General features: G+C 39.1%; 1 protein-coding gene across 1 annotated transcript in view; it reads right to left on the bottom strand.

Annotated features, from left to right (window-relative positions):
• The window catches only part of LOC129721203 (protein escargot-like), a 69,710-nt gene that overhangs the window by 39,994 nt on the left and 1,980 nt on the right, over positions 1-27,736 (bottom strand). The window lies entirely within an intron of this gene.

Below are 27,736 nucleotides of genomic sequence, written 5' to 3'. Positions count from 1 at the left end.
TTTAGGTTAGACGATTATAAAGGACAAGGGTTGATTGTTGGGGTTATTAAAACGAGTTAGAGTCCGTGATAGCTTTAAAATGAATACAGCGAACTGATTCTCGACAGACTGTGGTTTTACGGTTATTTTTGCTTGCCAAACAAGTAAGCAGTATACTAGTAAGTTAAAATATTCCTGAGATTGGTTTGTCAATTATACTAACAGTATTATACCACAAAGATTCAAAGAATCAAATCAAATTCATTGTTCTTTGGACGTCTAGGAATTAATCTAACTCAATTATCATTAGAAAAAAAATCCTAAATTCGATTTCACAAGAACGACGTTTTAAAAATAGCAACAGATAATCACACTCAAACTCCAAAGTCCTCTCAAAGTGAAGTTTTCTCCCCTTAATTGACGACCGCAGCAATTTATCTTCATTCACCATAAATTGTCGACCGGTCAACGTTAGCGTGGAAAATCGATACCGATTCCGGTCATCCTTGTGGAGCAGCTCCTCCGTGGCGACTCTGCGAAGTTGTCTAAAGAACAAAAAAAGTAGCTGGAAACTTTAGACGCAGTTAGTGCATAAAAAAATATAATTCTATAGACAAGTTGGCAGCACAGCCACAACTGGGTGAAGAAAAAAGGAAGCCACATGCTTGAACACCTCCGTACACCCCGCATGTCACCCACAGTTCGGAGGGAGAAGAAATTTCTCGTGGCACCATCACTAGCAGCTCATAAAACCTGTTATCTTACGAAGCAGGTGATAATGAGCACCTAGAAGGAGGGAAAATGGTAGAACAGGAAAATCGCTTGGAATTAAATTAAATATTTCCAGAATCGACAGTTTCCATAGGAGGCATTCTCACACCGTTTTGCGGAACGGAAAAATGAAAAAATCAGCGTTTCTTCAATGTGTTTTCGCACACCTTTGCAGCAGTAATAGTGAGAGAAGGAAAGAGAAACATTAATTCCAACAGTTGGTTTCGCACTTCTTTTGATTGCACGTGCTTATTCCCAAGGTAGAAAGGTTCTTTCTCAAAAGGATTCCACGTATTTTTTTCGAACAAAAGGCATGTTTTTGAGAGTAAAATTCTTGCACGATCAGATTTGAAAACGTTACATAACTCCTGTTGCTACCGGATTTCACTGCATTGTCACTCGCAGTATTACTGAATCACCATCGCTGCAAGCGCAATTGAAGTAATATGTTGGCCGTTTTCAGACAATCGTTCCAAACCTGCACTAAAACTGTAATGCTGTATTATTTCTCCGAAAATGTCGTAAACTACCACGTCAGTTCCTAGTTGAGCGCACCAGGACGAGGAAAAAAACATGCCAAATATTAAACTGTACATTTGCCAACTTTATTGTGTCACATATTTTGCATAACAAAATTTCCTCGCAACCTGTTCAAAAGCAAAGGAAAGGCAGCGACAAAATACAACCAGTTCCTCTTCCGTTCCGCACACTGCCGTTTGTTGCTACTTTCCTACGGCAACAGGGAAGAAACCGAAAATCCAAACTGGAGCAGATGACAATGGCGGGCGGCAGGCTTACGATATGAGTGGATATGGCAGAGGGAAGGTGAACCCGCATTAGAATAATATATGGATAAGGAAGCGCACAAAAGACAGGTACGAAATCCTTTTCCATTCACAATATGTGAAGGCACGGAACGGAATCCGGCAGGGGAGTGAGCCATCGTCGGTCGTGCCACATGCAAAATAGTAAAATATTCCTCCACACGTTCAGTCGCGGCGAATGGTGGAAGCGGTTTGTCCAAATGTATGCAACCTGTGATTGTCTCGCGTTTCCCCTCTCGACCGACTGCAGAAGGAAGGAAAGCTCGGGGAGACAAACCACTTTCGTCGCTGTTGCTTGTGCGGTAACTAGCTACCGCGAACCGACAAAACGAGCCTTTTGCATGATGATTTTCCACGCTGTTTTGCTAAAATTTATATCCTCCTGTTTGGCTGTGTTTTTTAACGCTTGGCTCTTCCCGTTTGGGTGGATGTGTGCTTGTGCGGTGGTGTATGTTTAAGTTTTTCTATAATGCCACGTTGTATTGTCAGCCAAAAGAGTAGACACGGCGGTAAACTGATGAGAAACTAAAAATTGTGTCAGTTTCAGTATCCAATGATATACGACGTTTTGGATGCAAGAAAACATCCTTAAAACGTAGTTTGAAATGTACTGTTAATTTTTTACTCATTACATTATCATTGCCAGTGAATTTCAATTTTCATTTTCATTTCTGTCAAATCTACACAAACGAAAATGTATGAGTTACGGTAAAATTTACACATCATAGAGAAAATCTGTTAAATATTTTGAACAGCACCTGGGAAGATATAATTCATCAGAAATATTGAAAACCGTCTGCACTATTTTCCCTCAGTCCTGGCATCGCAAAAACATGGTTACTAATACCAGAAACGACTGACAGCAAGAAGCAGGTATGCAAATCAGGCCAGAAGAAAATTAGTGAAATATAATTGAATATTATTATTCGGGTCGAAATCCGTTACTTGTCGGAAAGAATTTCTCACCACCGACTACCGACCGGTTAGCTGTTTCGTAAAACGAAACAAAAGAGATATGCACGCGGTACTTCGAGGTGGTTTGTATGAAACCGATTTTTCGCTCATGCATACATTGTTGGTCCGGCGGTAAACAGACGGGTTAACTTGGAAGGATCGGTAAGTCGGACGTTCACTTCCGCTATCTGAAGCCCGATTTTCACGTGTTCATATTTTTTGCCGTTTCGGTACACTGCAAACTGACCGTGCTCTTTTTACAATCAAACCCGCTACCAAGGCAGCTGCGGCTGCTGGTGCTGAAGTTTTCCGGTGTATTATCTGGGTGGGTGAGAAAAGTAGAATATAGCACCGGACCGCAGCCTGTTGGATGTTTGGAATTTTTCCTTCGAGATGATACAAGTTAACCTACGCTGATGGGCAGTACTGTTTCTGGTGTCCACGTGGGGTGCCGACAGGGAAGCTATTTCAAGCATCAACAAACACAACCCCACGTGCTGAGGGCACAAATGGCTGAATTTTATTCTGTCTTGCTCTAGGTAGATTAGTTACGGTTCGTGATTTAAAAGAATGGTACACTTCAGATGAGGGTGTATTTTGCAAACTTGTCTGATATTAAGCATTGGAGCTTGAAATAAATAAAGAGTTGTCTGATAGAACCACGGATATAAACAAAACATATCTAGTTACTTACCACCTAATTGGTGATGATTTCGGAAGTAACTCACCTAAAACGAAAAAAGAGAAGGAATCATTGTACTGAAACTACAAGAGACAATATACAAGTTTCCCGGAGAAAAACCAGCAGCAAACAAACCGCTACTAGACTAATCCTTTAACTCAAAACTCAGTCATTGCCACAGACATACAAACACCAATCATGTAGGAGATTGCCACCTCAGACGAGAAAGACAGGAAAAAAAAAGAAGCAATAATATTGCTTCCACACTGCGCTTTTCTGGAACTATGTAGTTTCTTTCGGCTTAAGGCCTTCCCCCCTTCTTTCGCCCGACCCTGTGAATAAGTATTTGAACGTAAATACATTCAACTGCGGCAAAACGTGGAACTGGAGGCCAGCATAAACCATTGAATAATTTAAGCTTCTTATAAGGATTAATGATACCGGGCCACCCACTTCATGTCCGTGCGATGGCAACAATCGTTCTGTTTCTGTCGGCAAGCGGAATCCGCTTCAAGACTTAGTTTTTGCCGCAACGAGCCGTGCTGTTCCGGGGGTGGAAAGTGATAGCCTCGTTCGGGTCGTAAAAACTCATAACTTCGGACCAACCACCCTCACCCTGGCAAAGCTTCCCCCATCCTCCCAAAACCCCAAACTATGACGGTTGGCTCAACACCGTCAGTAGTAGCAGTGAAATAAACATTTCCATTCATTCCAGGCTGCACCGAAACCTGGCAAATGGGAAGCCGACAGAGGTCCGGCTATTTTCAGGCTAAGCTTTAGAAGTTTTGCAATCATTAAAAATTCATAAAATTTTATCGCAACTTTTCATGCATGTTTCAAAGATAAATTTATTGCCTCAGACTTTCGGCCGGTGGTCGGGGTGGCGTTATTTGGCTTCCGTTTTTCCTGGGGTATCGAGACGGATTTTATTCCAAAACTCCTCAGTTGAAAACTTTTTAGCGTTAAATTGGGCACCGTTGATTGAATGACAGACACCGGCAAACCAGCGCGGTTTGATAGCAGCAGCAAGATGTGCACTCGAAAGACAACTTTAAAACAAATTAGCAATTCACACCTCCCCTGCATGAGTTGTACACAGCAAACCTTTTTCGATTAGCAGTTTTCACATTTGCTGTAGATGGTAGAAAACATCAGCATGATACAAAAAAGTGGATCCTTCAATTATCCCTTTGATTCACATCGCATCCACCCGGAAATGAATTGCAACTCGTTTTTAATTACGAGAAATCAAAAGCTACAGTACAGTGAGATAGATACCGAACAAGTCAACGTAGATTGTCAACCTTTGCCCGGCTGGTTCGTAACGTCAATCCCTCATCAATCGGAAGGCAAGTGAGTCGGTCGAAGGTAGGGTTGCCATTAGAACGATGAAACGGGCTGTAGAACATTAACACGTTTTTTGCTGTCTCTGTGATCTGTCGGATGCAGGAATAGGGGACAGACGTTGAAAATGGCTAGCGGTCATGTGATTTTTGCGCATTTCAATTATGTTAGGTATCGAACTGGTATCGCTGCTATAAAATAAGAAGTAAAATTGGGTTAGCTTGAATTGGATGGTAAGTTGGCAATAGTAGATTCATTCATTTTTTGGCCTAAGAGACCTTAAATTACCTATTTCGTCGACCGATCTCGGGCTATGCACAGAAGCAATAACACTTTAAAAGATCTACTGTGAACATATGAAAGACCAACGAAATATAAAAGTGCCATCCACCGGATGAAATATCAGTTGATTACCAAATCTTTCGGTTCGAAAATAATCTACAAACAATTTCCAAAACTACCTGTTTTCCACTGAATGTTGGGAATAGGCTATATTTCCAATTATTTCTACTGCAAACCTATTGAATAATTTGTAGTAGAATTTAGGGTATTGCTAGAGGGAAATCACTCGCAGTGACACTTTATTGAAAGTGTACACAATTGTGAGCATTCCATGATTTCCAAACACTCTCAAGCTGCGGTGTGGTTTTTGCGGTTCGTGAAATTTGTCTACACTCCACAAGGTCCATGGCATCAGTTCGCTAGCTCTGCAGTCTGCGTAGGGTCCGAGGTCGTCTACCACCTTGATCACTGTGCACCTCTCCGTATCGTCCTTAACGAATTGGTTTCAAGAACCATCTTTACCGGGCTGCCGCCCGACATCCTTACGACATACCCAGCCCACCGCAATCTGCCAATCTTGGCGTTGTGGACGACAGATGGCTCTTGCAGTTCGTGGATCCTCCACAAGCGTAGTCCATGTCTCATGGCCGTAGAAAACTACCGGTCTGATCAAAGATTTCCTGCCATGATGCGCCGATGAATTTCTATGCTGGAATCGTTGTCTGCAGTTACCAGTAAGCCTATGCTCACGAACTCGTCGACCAGCTCGATTTTATCACCACCAACTTGAACTCCAGGTGGGAGTTCAGCTCTGTCTTCTCTTGAACCTTTTCCTTTCACTTCGTCTCCGATGCATTAATGGCCAGTCAAACCCGTTTGCCATCGATGTCGATATTGTCGGGGAAGTTATCCAGTTGAAGTGACTTTTGAAATATCGTGCCACTCGTGTTAGTATCCACTTTACTAATCACAACTCTCTGGACCAGTATTAAACAGTTGGCACGAGAGACCATAACCTTGCCTTTAATCTTTTTGAGATTCGAAGGGGCTCGAGATTGCCCTCGATACTCGATTGTGTCGTATCCCGATTTGAAATCAATGAGTATATTGTGTGTGGGCACGTTGTATTCGCTGCATTTCTGCATATCCTGCCAAATCACGACTAATTGATCCTTGGGGATACGGGCATCTATGAATCCCGCCTCGTTGTATCCCACAAACTACTTCGCAAATGGTGAAAGTCGACGAAACGTTCGGCAGCTTGATTACCTGGCAACTTAAGTACTCCAGCTTGTCGCCCTTTTTGTAGATAGGACCAGGGCTCTATATTTTCGAAACAGAACAATGAAACTGAATATTTCACCCAATCATTTCGATTCGGACAGTTTCATTTTCATTTGTTTCCTTTCGACTATTGCCATCAAATCACGATGAACCTTTCCGCTGTCAAACAGATTTGATTACGGGTTTCTTTTCCATCTGGTGTTCCTCACGTTATTTCTAATGAAACTATCTCAATTACAGCATATTTTGACACTTTCCTTTTCTTTAGCGTGTCATTTGAGTCATTTTATAATAACTTTATTACACCGCAAGACGCAGTTAGAACGGCAATGAAATGCGAAGAATGCGGCACGCAAGTTCCGATCATCCGATCATATATCGGGGATTGTTTTGCTGTTGATCACTTGGCGCCTCGTATTAACTTCGGGTGTTGGCGTTTCATATCTTCACGATTTTTTTTCTCCCTCTTCCCTCTATATACGTGAAGTACTGTATGAAAGCTGCTTGTCTCCGCCAACGCCCATTGTCATTTTCGGTTGATAATCGTCAGGTGATAGTGACTCTGTTAATCTCCGCATCCAATTGAAAATCATTTCATTTCTTTTCAAGCCCTTCAGCTGCAAAAATCGGAGCATAAGCATTCAAGCAGTTTTCATGTGGCTCACAAAGTGCTCGAATATGAAACAAATGTTGTCAACTAAAAGCGACGGGTCACAGCGTCACTATAACCTGATACTTGTCAATTGAAAATGACTTTGTCAGGCTCTTGATGAGACACACAATACCTTCCATCCACTCATCCGTTACTTGGTATTCCTCCCAAGCTTTGGCAATGACCACAGCTTTAGCCAGTGTTTCTCCACCGCACAGTGGTCCAGTAAGGCAAAAAGTGGAACTTAATTCCATAGTGCCTTTCACCTTCATCCTAGCTTAATAATGTCTTCAAAATAATTGTTTGTACAAACGACCCGCATAATCGCAAATTATCAAAAGTTATTAAAAGTTTACTAAACTAAAACTAAAAAACTATTATTTTGTGGTAAGAGATAGAGGAATAGTTTATTTAGGAAAATTGTAGAAGATTGAAAAAATGAAATGAATGTGTTCAACCTCTCGCTGGGAAGTTGGTGCACTTCAGTAGTTGAATTGGTTTTCAGCCAACCAATCTTCTCCTAAAGAAAAGGGGCCGTTTGCATTCCACGTGTAAAACTTAGAGAGCGTGGTGAGGTAGGCGGTACGCAAAAAGGAGCAGGATTAATATTGGGTCAGAATTTGTGAAACGGATCACTAAAAATCGAGATGTCTAATTTTTTTCAAATAAGTATTAAAAACTTCAAGAGTTACACTCGTTTTCCAATTTTTATTGAAAAAGAGTAAGTTTTCAAGTTGTTATTGTCATTTGAAATTCATGTCAAAATTGTTTTCAAATAGACATATCTTTAAAAATATTGCATCGAATTTGATGACATTTACATAGCAGATGCATCCTAAGTTGTAGTTTACGAAAATATTTTTTTGGAGAAAAAAATATTTTTTTCAATAATAACTATTTAAAACAATATGTTGAAAATCTATGTTCTGGGGAACTGAAAAATCTGAAAAAAAAATCACAAGTATTTTTGACGAAATTTCGAAACTTCCCTGAAAAGTACGCGGTGGTGTTATTTTTTGTTCAAAAGTTATGAGCTTTAAAAGTTGGTGCCGCAACGCGAAAAGTGAGTGAGCTGACAATCCCAGTTTCAGTTATAAGCAAAAATTCTGTGTGTTTTGTAAAATTAGTTTGATAGAAATGATTTTTAGTCGCCAAATAGTCAGAATATGCTTAGTCTGTTATTCAACTTAATAATGAAGGCAGTATACTTTATGCCCCTAACAACTCGCAAGCCACCTACACATTTTACTAAAAGAATAATGCAAAATGTAGTAAGGGGACAACTGTACATAACGCTCTAGCGGGGTAAGATCGACCGTGATATTACTTTTATTGTCATTATGGTGCACTTCTTGGTATGAAAACTGAAGAAAACTGGGTTTAGCAGCATTTCTCGCTTGAAAATGCGTTGCGGCACCAACTTTGAAAACCCATATCTTTTGAACAAAATAACACCACCTCGAAATTTTCAGGCAAGTCTCGAAGTTTCGTCAAAAATACTTGTGATTTTTTTCAGATTTTTCAGTTCCCCAGAACATAGATTTTCAACATATTATTTTAAATAGCTACTATTGAAAAAAAATTAAAAAAAAAATATTTCGTAAACTGCAACTAAAGATGCATCTGCTGTGAAAATTTCATCAAATTCGATGCAATATTTTCAAAGATATGTCTATTTGAAAACAATTTTGACCTGAATTTCAAATGACAATAACAACTTGAAAATATACTCAATTTCAATAAAAATTGGAAAATCAACTTCACGAGTGAAACTCTTGAAGTTTTCAATACTTATTTGAAAAAATTGGACATCGCGATTTTTAGTGATTCGTTTCACGAATTCTGACCCTACTGAGAATGATGGACAAGCTGTGGTGGATCCACCAACCATTGCCGAGGTGAAAAAAGCAGTTGAAGAGCTAAAGAACTGCAAGGCAGCACGGAAGGAATGGATTCCCGGGGAGCTTTTCGGGAGCGAACAGCTGTATCGTACTATTCATCGGAAAAATGCTGAAAGTGTGGGCCGATGAAGAATTTTGAGAATTCAACTTACAGACTCACCATCTGTTCATAGACTTCATGGCCGCGTACGACTCATTTAAGAGAATGGGTTATGACAGGTAGTGCGCCAGCATGGTCTTTTAACAAAACTAATTAGACTGATTCGTGCCATTCTTGATAGTTTCACATCAAGCTTCAGGGTAGCCAGTGAGATATCGGACGCTTTCGTGGCGTTAGATGGTTTGAAGCAGCTTGACGAGCTGTCAAACTTGTTGTTCAACATCGAATTGGAAGGACCTATAAGGAGATCTAGCATGCAAAGAAGTGGCACTATTATGACGGTGTCTCTCATGCTTCTAGGTTTTGCCGACGATATCAACATCATTGGTATAAACCGTAGAGCGGTTGAGGAGGCCTTTGATCCTCTCAAGAGGGAAACTGCGAGAAATGGGTTTGTCATAAACTCTGCCAAAATGAAGTACATGACGGTTGGTGGAGAGCGTCAGATATTGATGCTGCGGTGGTAATAAATAGAGAATCATTTGAAGTAGTTGACAAATAAATTCACTTGGATACATTGGTGACGTGCGACGATGAGGTTAGACATAAGATAAAGAGGCGAATAGCGACCGCAAACAGGGCCTTCTACGGATGGATAACCAGCTGAGGTCACGCAGCCTGCAAGCCCGTACAAAACTACCACTCTATAAAACACATTCTCCCGGTTTCCATATATCGCCATGAAGCATGGATACTGAAAGAGGCTGATCGGCTCTTGGTACATTTGAGAATCTTGCGGTCAATCCAGACGCATGAGCCATGAAGTGTATCAGGCATACATATCAGCGGATATAGTCGAACGGAAAAAAACACGGCGAGCTACAGTGGGCTGGGTTTGTAACTAGAATGCCGGTGGAACGATCAGCAAAAACTTTGTTCAGCAGTAATCCCGGTAGAGGCCGTCGACTTCAGGGCAGACCACGCACTTGTTGGATGTGTGCTGTCGACGAGGATGCCCGGTGTTAGAGGCGACTGGAGGAGAGCAGCACAAAACCGAGTGATTTGGCGACGTATTTTGAATTTTTCTTTCGCCGAAATAGTTAAGTGAGTTGAAATCATTTTTCATAATTGTTTTTAACTTTATGAGTCACTTTCAGCTAGGCCGTGAGCAAAATTCTGAATCAGTTTTGTCATTAGTATCATCCATCTATAGCATAACTTTTTACAATTTGGATTTAATTTCTGCTTCGGCTTTTTCTTTTATTTTGAAGCGTAATTTTTTTTTTAAATAATTGAGAATTTTGTTTTGGTTTAGAAAAGGTTTGAAACGGTTCAAAGAAAATTGATGATACCTTTAATTTTCGATTTTTTATTTTCGATGCGTTTTGAAAATTATAGTTTTTTCCATTAACTTGATGTTAAGCAGGCATTAGACGAAGCAAACATGTGCTATTTTTAGTACGGATTTTATTGTGTGCAAATAAAATTCGTACCAAAAATAGCAAATATTAAAGATTGTTTTCTTTTCGGCTTGTTCTGGATTTTAGAGATGTTTTTCAGTATAAACTTTTATAAGGTTTTTTTCTGCCTTTGAGAGGCATTTTGAAGGTTTTAAGGTTATTTTGGGATAAATTCAAAAGCAGCTTTCGGCAATTTCCTCACGCCTAATTTTGAGATTTTCCTATTTTCTGGGAAATTGTTGAAGTGAAATTGAAATATATTTTTTATTATCTGTTTAAAATTTCTTTCTCTTTCGCTCTGTTTTGGTTTTCTTCTGTTTGGCCTCAAATTTTTTGCCAAAAGTCATTTTAGAGTAGATTTTGCAGTCTATTGTGTTGTTTTTCTCGCATTTTGAAGTGTTTACTATCATTTAAAGCATAATTTTCCATTATATTTGTCTCGATTTCTTCTGTGCTCTTCTTTCCTGACAATTTTTATGTTCAATCAAACCACAGAAACAAAAGTTTTTTTTTCATTCTTTATTTGTAAAATATGTCCACGTGAACAAATAGCGCGGAGGAAGTTTTACCCATGTCCACAGTTGTCCACGAGGGGGCACGGATCGGGGTTTGAAAAGACGATTCTTCTGTCTTCAAGTGGGTCTCCTCATCAGCCGGCTTCAAAACAAATGGCTCTCCCTATTTTTTTCGTGTAGAAGGTTGAAGATTTCAAGGTGAACAGAACTAATTCCGAAAGAATTTGAACAAAAACATATTACCATTTAAGTTTTTGGAATAAGATAGTCGTTTAGCATAACATAATAATAAATTTTCCATATTATTTCATAACATTATTCACGATAACGATCACGTGGTATCAATATAGCTAAGTTTTTACTAATTCTCATATCAGGAATTAAACAGAACGCCAAATTATTCCACCTTTAACGAACAAACTGCCAGATAATCTATACCCCTTGGAAGCCAGGGAATGCAAAGCAAAAAAAAAAATGAATCCCCGACACCCGTTCCTGTTCTCCACCCATTGTACCGCAAATGCTTAGGAAGCGACCGTAGAAGGCACAGTATAATGAAATGATAGAATGATAGAATTGAAGTGCCTCATTGCGCCATCACCATAATCATGACCATAATCTCATTCAGAACTTCCGAGAGTGCCTCCCCCTACCACCTCACAACCTCGTTTGGCTTGTTGACGGTTTGTTATATGGTCCCTGGCAAAGCAGCCCTTAAAAAGCCCAAGCGTATATTGCATTCCGCACCTCTCCCGTCGTGCAACACGCCACCAGTGAACAGTAAATGAGCTGCCAGAACAGATATCTAAATCGTTAAAACCCCGGGTCCAGATAAGGAAACCCATCATAATCCTTAATCCGTTTTCCACTGCCAGCGTTGATGCTGGATGCCGGATGAAAAATAGGTGGTGGCATTTTCACGGGACGAAATAAAACCGAACGTGTGTGCAATAAAAGCGAGTGTTAAATGAGTCACAGAAGTCTTCGGCATATGAAAGGCTGTTTTTCGGGGATGCCATCATAAAAAGGCTCTCTCGCATACATGTCACCTTGAATGGAACGGTACGGTTGGCCACCCACAACCGCCAATGCACCAAATGTAGGCAGCTAGTAGGTGAAAAGCGAAGGACATTTCCACTTTGGCAAACAGTCACTCGGTACGAGGTGTGCAGAATGATGATGGCCTTTTTAACTGGTTCGGCTCAGCTCGATGGAGCATACTCGCTTTTGGTCTCGCTTGTTTGTTTGTTTGTTTATGTCGTGGTTATGCTGTGTGGTGCGGGGAGGCACAGTGGTTTAGTCTTCGTAAATCAGGCGCAGTAATAATGTTCCTTTTAGCTGTCGAAACGTGGGGTTTCGGGTATTTTTGACCCGCTTTGCGGCGACCACTCGAAAAGGGCATTGGCAACAGCGCCTCGCTATCGGTTATGGTTTTTGAGGTTTGTTTGTTTTCAGTCTTTCAACATGGCACAACGGTACCTAGGTATGGTTTGGTTTGTAACAAAATCCGACACGGAAAAAACGCCACTGTTTGAAAGGGAAAGTTTACTTCGTGGCTAGCTGAGGCGCTGCTCGAGGGTGGGAATGTTTGGGCTTTTTCGGCCAAATAAGCGAAAGTTATAAGCCGTGTCGAAAGTGATTGTTGAGCTAAACTTTAAAAGGTTTTAGTGATTGGTGGAAACGTGCCCAAGCAGATTGGGTGGACTGTGCTCCTAGTATCTGCTGGACGCTATGATGTTATCTACAGCGTTCATAAGACGTGTCTGACCGAAAGTAATCAAAACTAAAAGAGGGAATCAAAAGGAAAGAGTATTTCCAATTCTTCCAGCAACAAAATGTACGTTCTTGAAGGCGTATTGTGCCCTTTCTCTGGATAAAATAGGATCGACGTATCTACGCGACAATGGAGCAACATAAAAGGCCTCTAGTGACGGCAACATTTGCCGACTATTAATTTTGCCATCGTGGTGATGGCAGTTGAAAGTATAATTTTGATATCAATTCGCTGAAACGTGTCACATCATGTACCATAGGATCTTAGAAAAAAATCAAACTGATGGTTTTTATTGATTTTTTCTGTTGATATATTTTGTTAAAGTATTAAAATCGGTTGAAAAGCAAGAACAACCATAAGAAAATGCTGAATGTTACTAACCGAAAACGATCACATTCAGCATCAAGCTGATTATGCATTTCTAAGTTTTGTTATGGATGCGATTATTACAAAAATTCAGGACTTATGTCAATTAGCCATTTATGTAGAAAATATTTTGCCCTATAAATTTGAGCAGAACTTGAGCTTGGTAGGAACCAATAATAAGAGTGTAATCTTTCGATGAAAAACTAAAAATTGAAAACAAAATTAAGCAGATTAATTTTTTTTATGGGACTAAAGTTTATTTTACACCGAGTTTGAAGAAAGAATGTTCGTTATCAGAATCACGGTCTAAAAATATTAAAGTTATCAAAAAGTTGTTAAGCCTGTCAAATCCTGTAAATGAAAAAAATCATTTTCTGTTGATGTTTTGTGGTGTGTCATATCACGGTATGAGCAAAACATATCAAACTTAGTTCCAAATGCTCTATTTGCGATATTTTTCTGGCAACGTAGAGACTATTTCGATAGCATACTTTACCGAGAAGTTTTAAAACAAATTCAAATTCGGCTGGAGAGCTTATATGATAAAGAAAAATATTCTTCCTAAAATAGAACGTCTTGAAATCACGACTCTACTTCCAAACAACCCAAAATCCATCGACTACCGCAATAGGATTAAAATTTATTTCTACACGTAATTCGCAGTAATCCAGTTCGTTTTAGTTCCATAATCACCAGTTACCCATCGTTGACCGTTAGATAAATTACGGTCAGTCCCAGCAGCTACCGTAGGATAAATCACACATAACATATCTTCCAGGCCATGAAACACTGCTTCACTGCTGGGGTGTTGCCATGAGAAAATTAAATTAAAATTAAACAAAGGTGCCGTCTCGTTCTACTCTGCACACCACCCGGGAGACCCGAAGTGCTACCGATCAAACACAGGAACTGGTAAGGACTCTCCGGGTGAGACGTCGCTTTCGCATTCACAACTGCTAAGCCCGCCGTGAAGCGTCGAGAGTCGTTTGACAATCACACTCTGCTCTGACAGTGCAGTGACGTGGAAGGCGGTGGAGTGGTTGGAGTTCAAAAGCAACCTGTCGAGCTACCTGCCAGGAAAATCGGCTCGAGGGTGGATTTCAGGCGAAAAAAAAACAAGCTCACCAGTAAAGGGGAAACGGTCGTCTGTCTGTCTATCTGTCTGTCGAACACGTGTGAGTTTCGACAGGACGGCCACCGGGCAGACGTTAGTGATGGGGTGGAACAGCAATTGTGAACGCGAGCAAACCGAATGAATCCTGAAAGTACAGCGCGCGAGCATTTTCGATTTAACAAACTACAGGAAAAATGAATTCCGAATCAAAATCACAGAATTGAGCTCATATATAATTTTCACCCTTTGAATATTATATGCTCCAGGACGCCGGGCTGAGCGAGTTGTTGCGCATCAACGGTTCGGAATTTGCACGCAGAGTACGGCAGGGTCGGTTGTATCGTGAGTTTAAAATTACAGAAGCGATTTCGGAATCTACACTCGACTATTAACTAAAATTCATGTGGTAAATCCATTTCAACCATATGATTTAACTCCGTCATGCCTAGTATAATTTCATTTAGCTCTATGTACAAGATTTGCAGCGAAATGGATGGCGGGCAGTGTTACGACTCGGTGACATTTGCTATTATTGACTAGGCTGCAAGAGGTCGCACCTGAGCAAGAGGATAAGGATCCTGATCATCAGAGCGTACACACCAAACCGGAAGTGCTTCTGTAGAGCAATAATCGTTAATTATTGTTTTTATGTTATCGGGGTTGGAATATCTAGCTCGGATCGGTTTTATGTTGAGTGTGTTGATTTTTCTACAGCACTCGAGCGTTAATAAATTATGACGCATTAATCATTTACATATTGCTAGAGTGTTCTACCTGTTTGCTTTTTTCCGTATCGCTTTATTATTATCAACCAATCTGGTTGTAGATGTCGGGAAAAATGCTGCATAAAACTTGAATGTTGAATAGTTTATACACGCCAGGATTTGGGTGTAGATTACTTGAAATGAATTATTTATTACTGAAATACTGTGAGCAGGGCTATTGTGTACGAAGGTATGTCGAGGCAACAACAGTAACGCTGTAGAGGGAAAAACCTACATACATGTGTAAACGTAATGAATTTATATTGGGTGTATGGTAATGACACAAGTGACATATTTTATACATTATTGACAACATTTGTGACATTATGAAATATCAGTTGCACCAGTATACAAAACACTCTGATTATCCTGTTGAATGCGAGCTGTGTGATCGGAACAGGCTTCGAAATGGTAACGGTAGAACAAATTTTCAATGCGATAATCGTCTTCTTCTTCCTCTGACGCTACCAAGGCTCGCTGTCTTAATACATTCTTGAACAAATATGTCAAATGAGTATCGCCATCACGACGTTTTATTGCTCAAACGTATTTTGACATTTTTTCTAGAAATGAGAATTATGCTCGTTGGGTGCGTGTATTTTGGAAATTATTTCTATCATTGAACTTGTAATAATATTTTTCAACATAAATAGAACGAAGTAGACAGCAATAGGCCGAAATAACATCGCCAAACAATTGACAGTGTGCATCTCTTTGAAACGCGTGTATTGAATGACCATCCTTTTCTTCGTTTGTTAGGCAACGGTTGTTTTACATTTACGAGCGGAAGCTTACTGTGACGCGCGTTAAAAATGCTGACCGTTTACCGTTCTGAATCGGAATCAATATGTCTGCGGATGAAGAGTTACCTTTTTGATTCATTTCTGTTGTTTGTTAAAATGCGTAACTTGCTGGATTATCCTGTAAACTAATTGTGCTACCGGTTGAAGAATCTGATACAAAACAGCCTATTGTAATAACCTTTAAACATCATTTTTTCCAAAATGATTGCCTTTTAGTGAAATTTCAGATCTTTCTTCTTCTTCTACCTGAATTTACACTTTCTTGAATAACCGTAATGAACTATTCAATCAAAAACAAATCAAAAATCAATCAAAAATTCCTCAAGTGTGATCTAAAGTGAAAAAATCCCGAGCGTTGACGTAAGGTTAAGGTAGAACTACTTAACATTTGAATCATTTATTTGGTTGTTCTGATAAAATCAGTTTTCAAGATCGAAGTTTTTAGCTCTAACATTTTGATGCCACTTGCGATGAACAGTGAAAAATCGTTAGGGGTTTTATTTAATGAGCCAGATTCTCATTTTAATCCGAGGCTGCTACACACTGCTGCTGTCCGACGGTCGCACCATCTCAAGGAAAAATAATTTGTTTGAGCAGAAGGAAGCTTTCATAAAATCCAAAGAATGTTATTTGCGAGAGACATGGCTCGTTTTGTAACTAGTTTCGTCTTTTTTACTAGTTTTGTGTCTTCCAGTTTCACTAGACACAAGCCTCAATGAATCGCATTTTATGTTATCAACCAGTAGTAAAAAAGTAGGAGGGTGGTATCCAAGGCACGACCGGATAGTTGACTTAGTATTGCAATGTATACCTATAAAAATGCAGTCCGGTCTGTCTGTCTGCCTGATCCATATAGGCTCGGAAACTACTGAACCGATCGACATGAAAATTTGTATGTAGGGGTTTTAGAAGCCGAGAAAGGTTTCTATGATGGTTCGAGACCCCTCCCTATTCTGAAAGGGAGGGGTCTCATACAATTGAAACACAAATTTCTGCACATCTCAAAAACTAACCAAGCAAATGGAACCATATTTGGCTTGTGGTTGTTTTTAGGAGTAACAAATATGTCCATGTTGGTTCGACACCCCTCCCTCATCTGGAAAGGGAGGGTTACATACAAATGAAACACAAATTTCTGCACATCTCGAGAACTAACCAAGTAAATAGAACCAACTTTGGTAATTGGATGTTTCTAGGGGTAACAAATATATCCATAATGGTTTGACACCCCTCCTTCTTCTACAAGGGAGGGGTCCCATACAAATAAAACACGAATTTCGCACAGCTCGAGAACCAATCAACCAAATTTGGTATGTGTATGTTTTTAGAGGTAACGAATATGTCCATAATGGTTTTACACCCCTCTCTCTTCTATGAGGGAAGGGTCCCATACAAATGAAACTCAAATTTCGCACAGCTCGAGAACCAATCAAGCAAATATAACCAAACTTGGCAAGTGAATGTTTTTAAGTGCAACAAGCATGTCCATAATGTTTCTACACCACCCTTCCTTCTTCTGGCATGTCTCCAAATACCATTTCGAAATCCAAGATGGCGACTTCCGGTTTCTGAAAAACAGCGGCAAATGACCATATACCACCCAATATGGGTATTTCCGGAATTATTATGATGCACTGAAGCAACAAATCGACCTCAGACAACATTTTGAATTGTAAGATGGCGACTTCCGGTGTCTGGAAAACAGCCGAATATTATCAAATACCACCCAATATGAATGTTTCTTCAACCAGAATGACCCTCAGAGGCCAAAAACTGTCCCATAATGCCATTTTTAAATTCAAAATGGCAATATCCGGTTTTCGAAAAACAGCGGCAAATGATCAAATATCATTTTGAATTATAAGATGACGACTTCCGGTATCTGGAAAACAGCCAAAAATGACAAAATACCACCCAATATTGGTGTTTCTTTAACCAGAATGACGCTCAGGGGTCGGAAATTGTCTCCAAATGTCATTTTAAAATCCAAGATGGCGACTTACGGTTTCTGAAAAATTGCCTGAAGTGACCAAATACCACCCAAGCCAAGTATTGACCCTGGACACCATTTTGAATTCGAAGATGTCCGCTTTCAGTTTCTAAAAAACAACGAAAATAACTGAAATGCATTCAATATATTTCCGGAATAGAGGTGATGTACAAAAGCCAAAAGTCGAGGATGTTGTCATTCCGATACAACCAATCGTTTCAAATGATATAAACAAATCGCAAAAAATCGATGAATTTGAAATGTTTAAAGTTTTTAAATTGAAAACTAAAATAGGCGAGACGAAGTTTGCCGGGTCAGCTAGTAGTTTTATATTTCCTTTTGATGCTCTGTTCGATTTGAGCTTCGACACGCATGTGTCAAAAACAAGCTATTATATTCAATCACATTTTTTAGTTTCCTTGTATTTTTTTAACCAATTTATACTCAACATCCTCCAAAAGAAAGGTATTTTGATTCTGCATGTTACCGAAGCGGATGATTGGAATCGGTAAAACGGTTCCGGAGATATGATCGGAACATGTTCCGGTAATATAAAGATTATGATGAAACGACTTGGAACTAAAACTAGTTTATTGGTGGCCATATCTACTGCTTTGGCAACTTAAAAAGTGAAAAAAGTCATGAAAAGAGAACCGTTCATTTTTGGCATGGTTCGATTTTGGCAACAGAAAAAATTTTAGCGTGTTGCCAAAATTCAAACGGGGTCTGTATTTTTATTATTTATTTGCAGCACTCTATTTTAGAAGAAAAAATATTCTTTTCAACATAAAAGAATACCCGTCATTCTAATACAGTCAATTTTCTCCAATACGTAAAAAGGCAGTTTACACAAATCCAAATTGAGTACGGTTCAGGAGAAGTTAAACTTCCTTCTATATCATTTGTCTTGTGAAAGATGGCTCAATCACAAAGCGGCAAAGATGTTACATAAAACATTTTTCCTGCAGTTCTACTTTTGTTCGTGGAAAAAATAACAGAAAATAATAAAAAATAATAACAGTTTTTTTGTACGAGTAGATTGAGCCTGTATTCATTGAAGTACTTCAAGGTATACAGCCCTAGGGTTGTATGGAATGGTGACGTGGGACTAAACACTGTAATTAGAAGGATTGTTAGTTACAAAGGTTACAGAATCTGCAGACAGCAACAATTCGTTTGTTCTGTGGTTTAAGTATTTTTTAAACTCAGCCTCCCCATAAATTTTATTTTTAAAAATATACTGAACAACACTCGAAAGAACTTCGACTACACTTAACGATATTGTGTTGTGTTTTTTTTGTGCGAACAACATTTATTTAACAAGGCACAAGCGTGTCGTTGTTATTGTTGAAGCACCAAGAATTTCTCGGAAATAGAAGTCGGGTACCACTGCAATGATAAACGACGAGAGACCAGCGGCGCTCTGCTCCACATACAATGTATATTATACTGTACGGTATTGCTGCTTTTACCAGCATGTTTTCTTTCAAGACATTAGTTTTTATAATGCTCTGACAGCAGGTTTAATAAATTGTTTAAGTAAAAGGCTTGTTTCGAAACTTTTCGAAAGATCTTCACCTTCGAGACATCAAATTAGTCTAAGTTTATGGAAGTAAACTTAAATTGTCCTGTTGGGACGGAGAAACTCTGTCTATTTTTTTTTTTGATATTGAAACAGAAAATATCACAGGGAATGGTTGGTGTCTATTCACATCGTCTGTGCTAGGAATGCTCGCGTGTGATTGGTTCATTGTCCGCATAAATTTTCTTGTAACTTTTCATCAATTTTCACTGTTGACCAATGAAATAATAATGATGACTAGCGTATGATAAAATTTTTACACGTTTTATCTATCCAACAATATATAGGTTATTGTTATCCATCATGTGGTTATGCTGTTATTATCATTTGAAATCTGACGTAACATTCGCCAGTTTCGTTTCTTATTTTACAGAATGCATCCCAGTATAGAAAACAAAGACGTAGTCCCACGTCAAAAAAAACGTGAGATTATGGCTTGTTTACATATGACACATAGCCTTTTTACATGTTTGATCATCAGAGCGAAGACACCAAACTGGAATCACAGACATTGTGCGAAAATCACAACACATGGTTATGCAGCGAGTATATTAAACAAGCTTGAAGTAAATTTGACAATTTTTTGAAACCAATCAACAATTCATGAACAACCATGTAAGATAATTCTGTTGCGTGTAAACCTTCGTTATTGCAGTGAATTTTTGTTGTCGGAACACGGAAAACAATTGAACAAAAGACGCGTCGTAGCTGATACACATTTGTTATCCAGGTTTCAAACCTAACCAAAAATTGCTCGAGTTTCGCACAATATTGACTTGGTTTCGCGCCATTATTCTTTTGCGTATAAACACATCCAGCTCAGTTGAATTGAAAAACTGACCAGAACTGATGATCAAAATATTTTTTCATATAAATCTAAGCAGTAATAACACCTATCATGTTAATATGAACAGTTAATTTATCAACTTATTATCAGCAGAGCCGTTACTGAGAAAAATGAGTTTCAAGTCATTGTTTGAACTAAAACTTTACAAATAACACTAACAGTAGGGTGGTAGCGAAAATGGTCATGTCACCGACCATGTACATTTTGTTTATTGACCTAAAAAAATTATCTGTGTAAAATTTAAGCTCAATCGGACATGATTAAGGGGTGCCTCAAAGTGTTCAAAGCTTTGATGTTTTAACCCTCGAAAATGGGCACCCCCAAGAAAAAAAAATAGTTCAAAATTCCAAATAAACATTTTTTTTGTTTTTAAAGAGGCTTAGCCTAATTTGGCATTCGCCTCTGACCAAATAAAACATTAAAAATGATTTATCAAACCACTTGTAAATAATTTTAATGTTGCATCTTAATCATCATGTCACAAAATATCAAAAATTTTGGTCGCAGTGACGAAAATATCCAACACGGAAACAAATGCATCTTAAACACAATTTTCTGTTGGGAATGTTAATTTTTCTAGGGTTAAAACACTAAAATTTTAAGCGCTTTAAGGCACCCCTGAATCAAGTCTGATTAACCCTCTAGTGCCCAAGTTAATTTTCAGACGGACTTCGAAAAAATCACTATAGAGCTTCATAAGCAGTTTTTAAGTATTGATTGAAGCTTTTTAGAGATTTATCTAAAGACCGTCTAAAGGCGGCACTGGGCACTAGAGGGTTAAGCTGAAATTTTGCACAGGTTATTATTTTGAGCAAATAAACAAAATGTGCGTGGTCGGTTCTTTAATTCACTTTTTCCATGCATCGCATTGCTACCCTAAGCAACAGCATTGGAATCGAAGCAGTTATCTTCGATGGCAATGATGTGTTCACCAAACATACAAAACCAAAGATTCGAATGGTTAATATAACTCGGCTCTTCGAACCACAATTCGTTTGTTATCATTATAACAATGCTAAAGCCTAAGAAGAAAAAAAAATCTGTTTTTGATCTACTTCATACTTTTCAAGCATTGCCCACCTCCATATGAGGAATATATAACACGATAACAAGGTGTAAAACATAAACATCTCCTCTGCTCGAGTTTGCCTCAGCTTCCGTTCCAATTTAATATTCTGCTCAGCAAAAACAGGTTACATACAGCAAACTAAAATGGTCCATCTAGACGATCCGGGCTTGAATCCCCCCACTTTTCTTTTCTCTTATACTCCTTCCCGCAAAAGCCTTGTCAACTGGTTGGTCTGCCAAAAAGTTTTCCTTATGCTCAATTTATGTCGTGGAAACAACTTTCTGTCTCTTCCGTGTTGTTATTTTTATTGCACACCAATTTTTTTCCTACTTTCGGAATCGGAAGACATGCAACAACAACATCAGCAATCATAACAACAACAGGCCCACCCACTGCCGCACGACGCAACCCGCAGGTTATATGCGGATGCGGAATCATTCAAAAGTGTACGGAACAATCGCTGCTGCCGACCCACGACCTCTCGTCAAATGTTCATTCCTTCAACCTTCACGAGTTGGTACTGCAGCGACAGGGCATGGAATCACCTACCGCGACGGGTAAATTCTCGGTGGTTGCCGCAAAAAGGGAGCGGAGCGGCAAAAAAGATTTACCGATTGCGGAATTATTTATAGCATAAATTATCTTGTCAGACTTGGACACGGGACCGTGGTTCGACTAACGACGAACGGGTCACCCAACCACCCACTTGCTGCAGCAGCTGCTAATCCCTTCCAGCTGAACGTCGGCTGGCAAAACGAGCAAGTTAACTTTTTTATTCTTCGCGCATCGGCTGTCACGCTTGGATATAAGGTGGTAAGAGTTGCAGTCCAGAGTGAACCCATTTCTTCCCCGTCGGTGGGCACAGGGCGTTATGCGACAAATTAGAGTTACGCAATCACTAAAAAACAAATGTCAATTCATGATTGCAGCTTTCGCAGTTGAACAGTTTTTGTATAACCATAATAATCGATTCTATTCCTAAAACATAAAATACGAAACTTATTATCACATTCCAGTACATAATTGTGTCTGAATCATCCCTTTATTTGACACCACTGCAACTCTCCATCGAATAATCTTCGAATCTCAATCATCATCCGCCAACCAGTTGGCCGGCTCAGGGAACATTGCGATATTGTCCCAGTGATTGGATGCAGGAGGGATAAAATTTTATTTGAATACTGGCTCGATTTGCATATTTTATGCTTTGCTAAGTGCGAGAAGTGATGCGAATTTGGAATTGATTTTTGCATTCACCACCGCACTCCCCCGAGTCACATGCACACGCACAGCCAAACACACTATCAATCGGGCGACGAATGGTTATGAAGGATACTAGCAGCAGTTGGCAGAGACTGTGAATAGCTGCTTTTTTTGTTTGCTCACCAGAACTTGGAACGAGTTCGACGCTTTGTGATATGGTGCCTTTCTAACCGAGTGAATCGATGACCGCACAGAGCGGTCCGGCGCTCGATGGAACTTTTGAAATTAATTTCTTGAAATAATGTTTTTAGCTATGTTGGGAGGATATCGGAACTCCAGAGTTTATTGGTTTTATTGGAAGGAAGTTTGAAGGTACCACCCTAGTATTATTTGGTGAAACTCGACATTCTACTGGAAATGGTAGCAGTGATGCCACACCTACAGATTCATTTATCATTATACAGATTTTAAAACATTTTTCCCTGCAGAAATCTATATAAAACTTACAAATTCTTGTGGAAGCGTATAGATTTATAAAAAGTTTATCTAAAGCTGCAGAAAAGATTTTTTCAAATTAAAGGATACAAATGAAAATGTGACATCCCAGTCTGGCAGTGAAGATTGCGCGATTGCAGATTAAAAACAGATACTGTTCTGATGGGGTGATGTGCTACTTTCGAGTAGGGTTGAGAGAGTTATGCAGAATTCAGGATACTGGTGGTGGGAGTTAGCGAAAAAGTGAGTGTGAAGATGGTGAATATTGGATTAATTTGAGCCTGCGAGTTCTGAAACGTACCCAAATGGTAGTCTCACGGTAAGAATAAAAACGCAGCCTGTGGAGGTGGCCCGAAGGCTGAAAAGAACATCCATTGATAGGCGAGGATGACGCGTGAAGTACTAAAGTGTGTAGTTGAGCCGCTAATTAAGCGCGCACCTATACGCGGGAATTGTCCTTGGATAAAATATTTCAGTAAAATTGATCATTATAGTACTGCATGCATGTTATACATTTTTGCATTTCTGGTTCATAGTTATAATTCCGCTTACAAAATTCTCTCCCGTATCCTGTCCCAGCGACTGAGGCCGTTGCAGAAAGCCTTTGTTGCAGAATACCAATGCGGTTTTCGAGTGGGGCGATCTACACGGACCAAATGTTTACCTTGAGACAGATATTCGACAAGTTTGCTGACTCGGGTCAACCCAATGTAATATTTGTTGAATTTAATGTTAGTTCGTAATGTTTGTTTTTATGCCTCCATGAGGATGGCCTCAGAAGGCAAATCCCCATCCACTAACTTTCATGGAGACCAATATGGTCTGATGAAAATAGATAACAATAAATATTAAAAAAGTTTCGAGAACACAACTTGCAGACGCATCATCTGTTTATTGACTTCAAGGCGGCGTACGACACAGTGAAACCCTACGAGCTGTGGCAAATAACGCCAGAACATGGTTTCCCAACAAAACTAATTAAACTGTTACGTGCGACGCTTGACGGCTTCACATCCTGCGTCAGGACAGTGGTTTAATTTTCGGACGCGTTTGTGACGTTAGATGGTCTGAAACAAGGTGACGGGGTCTCGAACATGCTGTTGAACATAACTTTAGAACGTGCAATACGATGGGCAGGGTTGTAAAGGAGTGGCACCCCTATCACAAAGTCCCTCATGCTTGTAGGCTTTACGGACGACATTGATATAATTGGTGTTAACCGTAGAGCAGTTGAGGAGGCCTTTACGGCTCTCGAAAGGGAAGCTTCGAGAATTGGACTCACCATAAACACTGCCAAAACGAAGTACATGGTAGCTGGTAGAGAGGGTGGTAGTTCTGCAGTGGAAATGGATGGGGACACTTTCGAAGTGGTCGACGAATTTGTTTATCTTGGTACTCTCGTGACATTTGACAACGAGGAGAGCCGCGAGGTGGAGAGACGGATTGCGGCGGCGAATAGGGTTTATTACGGATTGCGTAGCCAGTTCAGGTCCCGTAAACTACAGATCCGTACGAAATTTGCGCTCTATAGGACTCTGATTCTCCCGGTGGCGCTCTACGGACATGAATCGTGGACGTGGCAGGAGGCCGATCGACGAGCGCTTAGGGTCTTCGAGCGTAGAATCCTGCGATCAATACCCGGAGTCAAACTAGAGAATGAGGTGTGGCGCAGGCCTATGAATCACGAGCTGTACGAAGTGTACAAACACGCTGATATTGTCAAGCACGGCAGGTTACAGTGGGCTGGTCACGTAGCATGAATGGCGGGTGAGCGACCGGCAAAGATAATATTTAGCAGAGAACCGGATAGAGGCTGACGACTTCGAGGCAGACCTCGCACGCACTGGATGTGTGCTGTTGACGAGGATACCAGAACAGGGGTGTAAGTGGAGACTGGAGAGTAGCGGCCCAAGACCGAATTTTGTGGAGACGTATTGTGGATTCGGCATAGAATCTCAACGATCTGTCGCCATAAAAGTAAAGTAAGTAAGTTATCATTACGAGATTTTGCGGCATTAATATGTTTTACAAGCTTCTTTGAATTTTGCTGCTTTGAAAAGTCATAAATTCAGACTGCAGACTGATACACGCCAAGACTACTGATATAGTATGTCTTGGAAAACTTTTTTATTTCATATATCGCAGGCTGCATCATAAAAAAAATCATATCAAGAAGACCTGCATCTCTGGATCGATCCCATACAAAAAGGCAATCCACGAGATATCTTTGAATTTCAATTTTCAACGAACGAGCTGATAATGAAGGAGACTTTCAGCTCTAATCAGATGATCTGAAATCAGTGTTTGCCGTTGTCTTTAGGATATTTAAAAACCGAAAAATATGAAATATATATTCAATTTGAGCAAAATTTATTGAATTAATGTTTAGATTGTTTACAAAAATAAATGTAAATTTTGGAAAACCTGTAAATCTGTACTTTTTGATGGAAATCCGTGAATCTTTATACGCAGATTCTGTAACGTTACTTTTACGCGAAAATCTGTAAAATACAGATAAATCGATGTATGTTGCATCCTTGTCGAAAGGTTGAATTTCGATTACTATCGCTTGCACTCTTGATATGACTTTAAACAGATTTCAAATAAGTTAATTTTACGTCGAGATAAACATGTTTCAGTATTGTAGGATAATGGGAGCGACGTCATTGTTGGATCTTAAGGTGAAATGGGTCCAAACACAGGGAAATTTGTTTTTGCATCAAATTGCTTCAGAAAATCATACATCGAAGCCGAGTCACAAGAAACTTTGCTCCACTGTGTAATAAAACATTGATAAGAACTCAAAATATTTGAAATGAAAATATTGCTAATTATTTCCCATCTTATCCATTAGACTGTGGTTTTTTCATTGTGTGTGAATACTTACTTAGAAAGAATTCCCAAATTTGAATAGTTTATAAATCACAACCTAAGAACGAATAACTCTACCAAAATTATTAGTTGCGCAAGTAAGTTCTTTATTTATATTAAAAAAGCATGTAATCGCTTGGAAATGGTCTGACGGGTGACTCCTGATACCGAAGCGAGCTGTTCCTACATTCGACAAGACTCCTCACCGAACGATTCCTCCAACTCTATGTTTTTGAAGATTTTTAGCGTTTCTTCACCAGGTTCATCACGGCTTAGATATGTCAAAATCGACCAGCACTCACTACTGGTGCCAACTGTTGGCAAACAGCAAGAACTTAGTTGCGCATTTATTATACAAATAAGCAATAATTCATTCAGGACACTGAATATAATTTACATGAAAATTACACACGCAGTAGCATGTAATTGGACAAGACAGATATGATTCATGATAGAACCATCATTAGTCATTTTAATTGTATTTGGAAGGTGATTAAAATCTCTTCGAATAATATTAGGTTGTATATATCTAAAAATATAGTAGAACAAATTGAATACATATATAAACAAGCTAATTAAGCCACATTTTTAAAGGTATCTTTTAACTTACGCTCCGATCATAATCGATTGTTTACAGAACTGCTCTGAAATTTTTTTTTGTATTCATTTTCATCTAGTTCCACAGTTATGTCCTAATCAATGAGTCCTGGAGAAGTGGCTCGGCCTGAAATCTTTACTATCGACCCGTCTTGTGATGGAAAACCTTATCCCAGCAAGTTTTCATCCCAGAAGATTTGCCAACGTCAGTTCGCATTTAACCTAGATCTGTTGGATTGATCGTAAATGGATCTCGCCACCCCAGAACCAACATCACCTATGTCGGCGTTGGGCTACCAGTCCATGAGTTGATGTTAATTTCAGTTAAAAAAATACTTGAAAGGTTTTGTTCCCAAAATTATATTAAGCTCTTTCCTGATACATATAAACTTTTATATTCTAAAGAAACGTTTTTTATATAATGTCGATTCTTTTGACAAATTATGATTATTAGCGATTTTACGGATAATTTTCAGTATATTTAACCATTTGAGCAAATGAACAAATGAAATCATGTTTTAATAATTCAAATTCAACAAGGTTGAATCCGCACCAGTTTGCATGGTGTATACAGTAAAGTCTTTTTTTACACGGTTTTTTAGACGGTTTCTTTTTACACGGGTTTTTAACGACAACTTTCCACATGGCACGGTTTTTTCACGTTGTTTTTTTTTAAATAACGCAGTTTTTTCAACTGTTTTTTTGCACGATTTTTCGTCTTCGTGTATAACAGTTACAGTAAGTAACAATAACGGTAACAAACTATAACAGGATCTTTTTACCTAGTTATTTGTTTACACTTTTTTACACGATTTTTTCACAACATTTTTAAAAACACGTGTTTTTTTTTCAAATAACGCGTTTTTTTAACGGTACGTAACCATCGTGTAAAAAAGACTTTACCCTACACCATACCCAACGAAACTTTTCCCTACTTGCCAAATGAGGAAAAAAGGAAAGTTGTAAACAGATTTAAATCGAAGTTTGAGTTTATTTTATTCATGCCAATAGACAAAACCGTAGTTGAAAGAGGTTACAAATAATTATTGTTTATAATAGTTAATACTATTTCAAAACTTCATTTCAAAGAAAATCCTGTATACAATGATATTTTACATTCTGGATTGATCATTTATTAAAGTTCAATTTGCTAAAATTCTGCTGGAATAATCAACAAACGATGCTTCATTAAAATTCGCAGTCTGTTAATCAAGCAACCGCATTCGAAATCGTCTGTCACTCCCATGCTAGTCAATAATTGAAACAGTCAACAGAAAAATTTAAAAAAAAAATGAATCGTGAAATAAATTTACAACAGAGAAGAAAACCCATCCGCATTTGCATGATTTGTCGCAACGCTTCGCCAAACAGCTGACAGTTAGTTGTTCAACATCTTAATTCGCTCCCCGTTTTTCGGTCGGCCCAAGACGATTAGTAAGGTTTTAGACAGCGAAAGGAAGCAGGCAAAAAGGGTTCTTATTATTCCGCTCAGATCTCGTTTAATGCAGTGAAA

Source organism: Wyeomyia smithii, chromosome 2, assembly GCF_029784165.1.
Source record: "Wyeomyia smithii strain HCP4-BCI-WySm-NY-G18 chromosome 2, ASM2978416v1, whole genome shotgun sequence".
Taxonomy (NCBI): Eukaryota; Metazoa; Arthropoda; class Insecta; order Diptera; family Culicidae; genus Wyeomyia; species Wyeomyia smithii.
The sequence above is the reverse complement of the archived record's forward strand: the minus strand, read 5'-3'. Positions and strand labels throughout refer to the sequence as shown.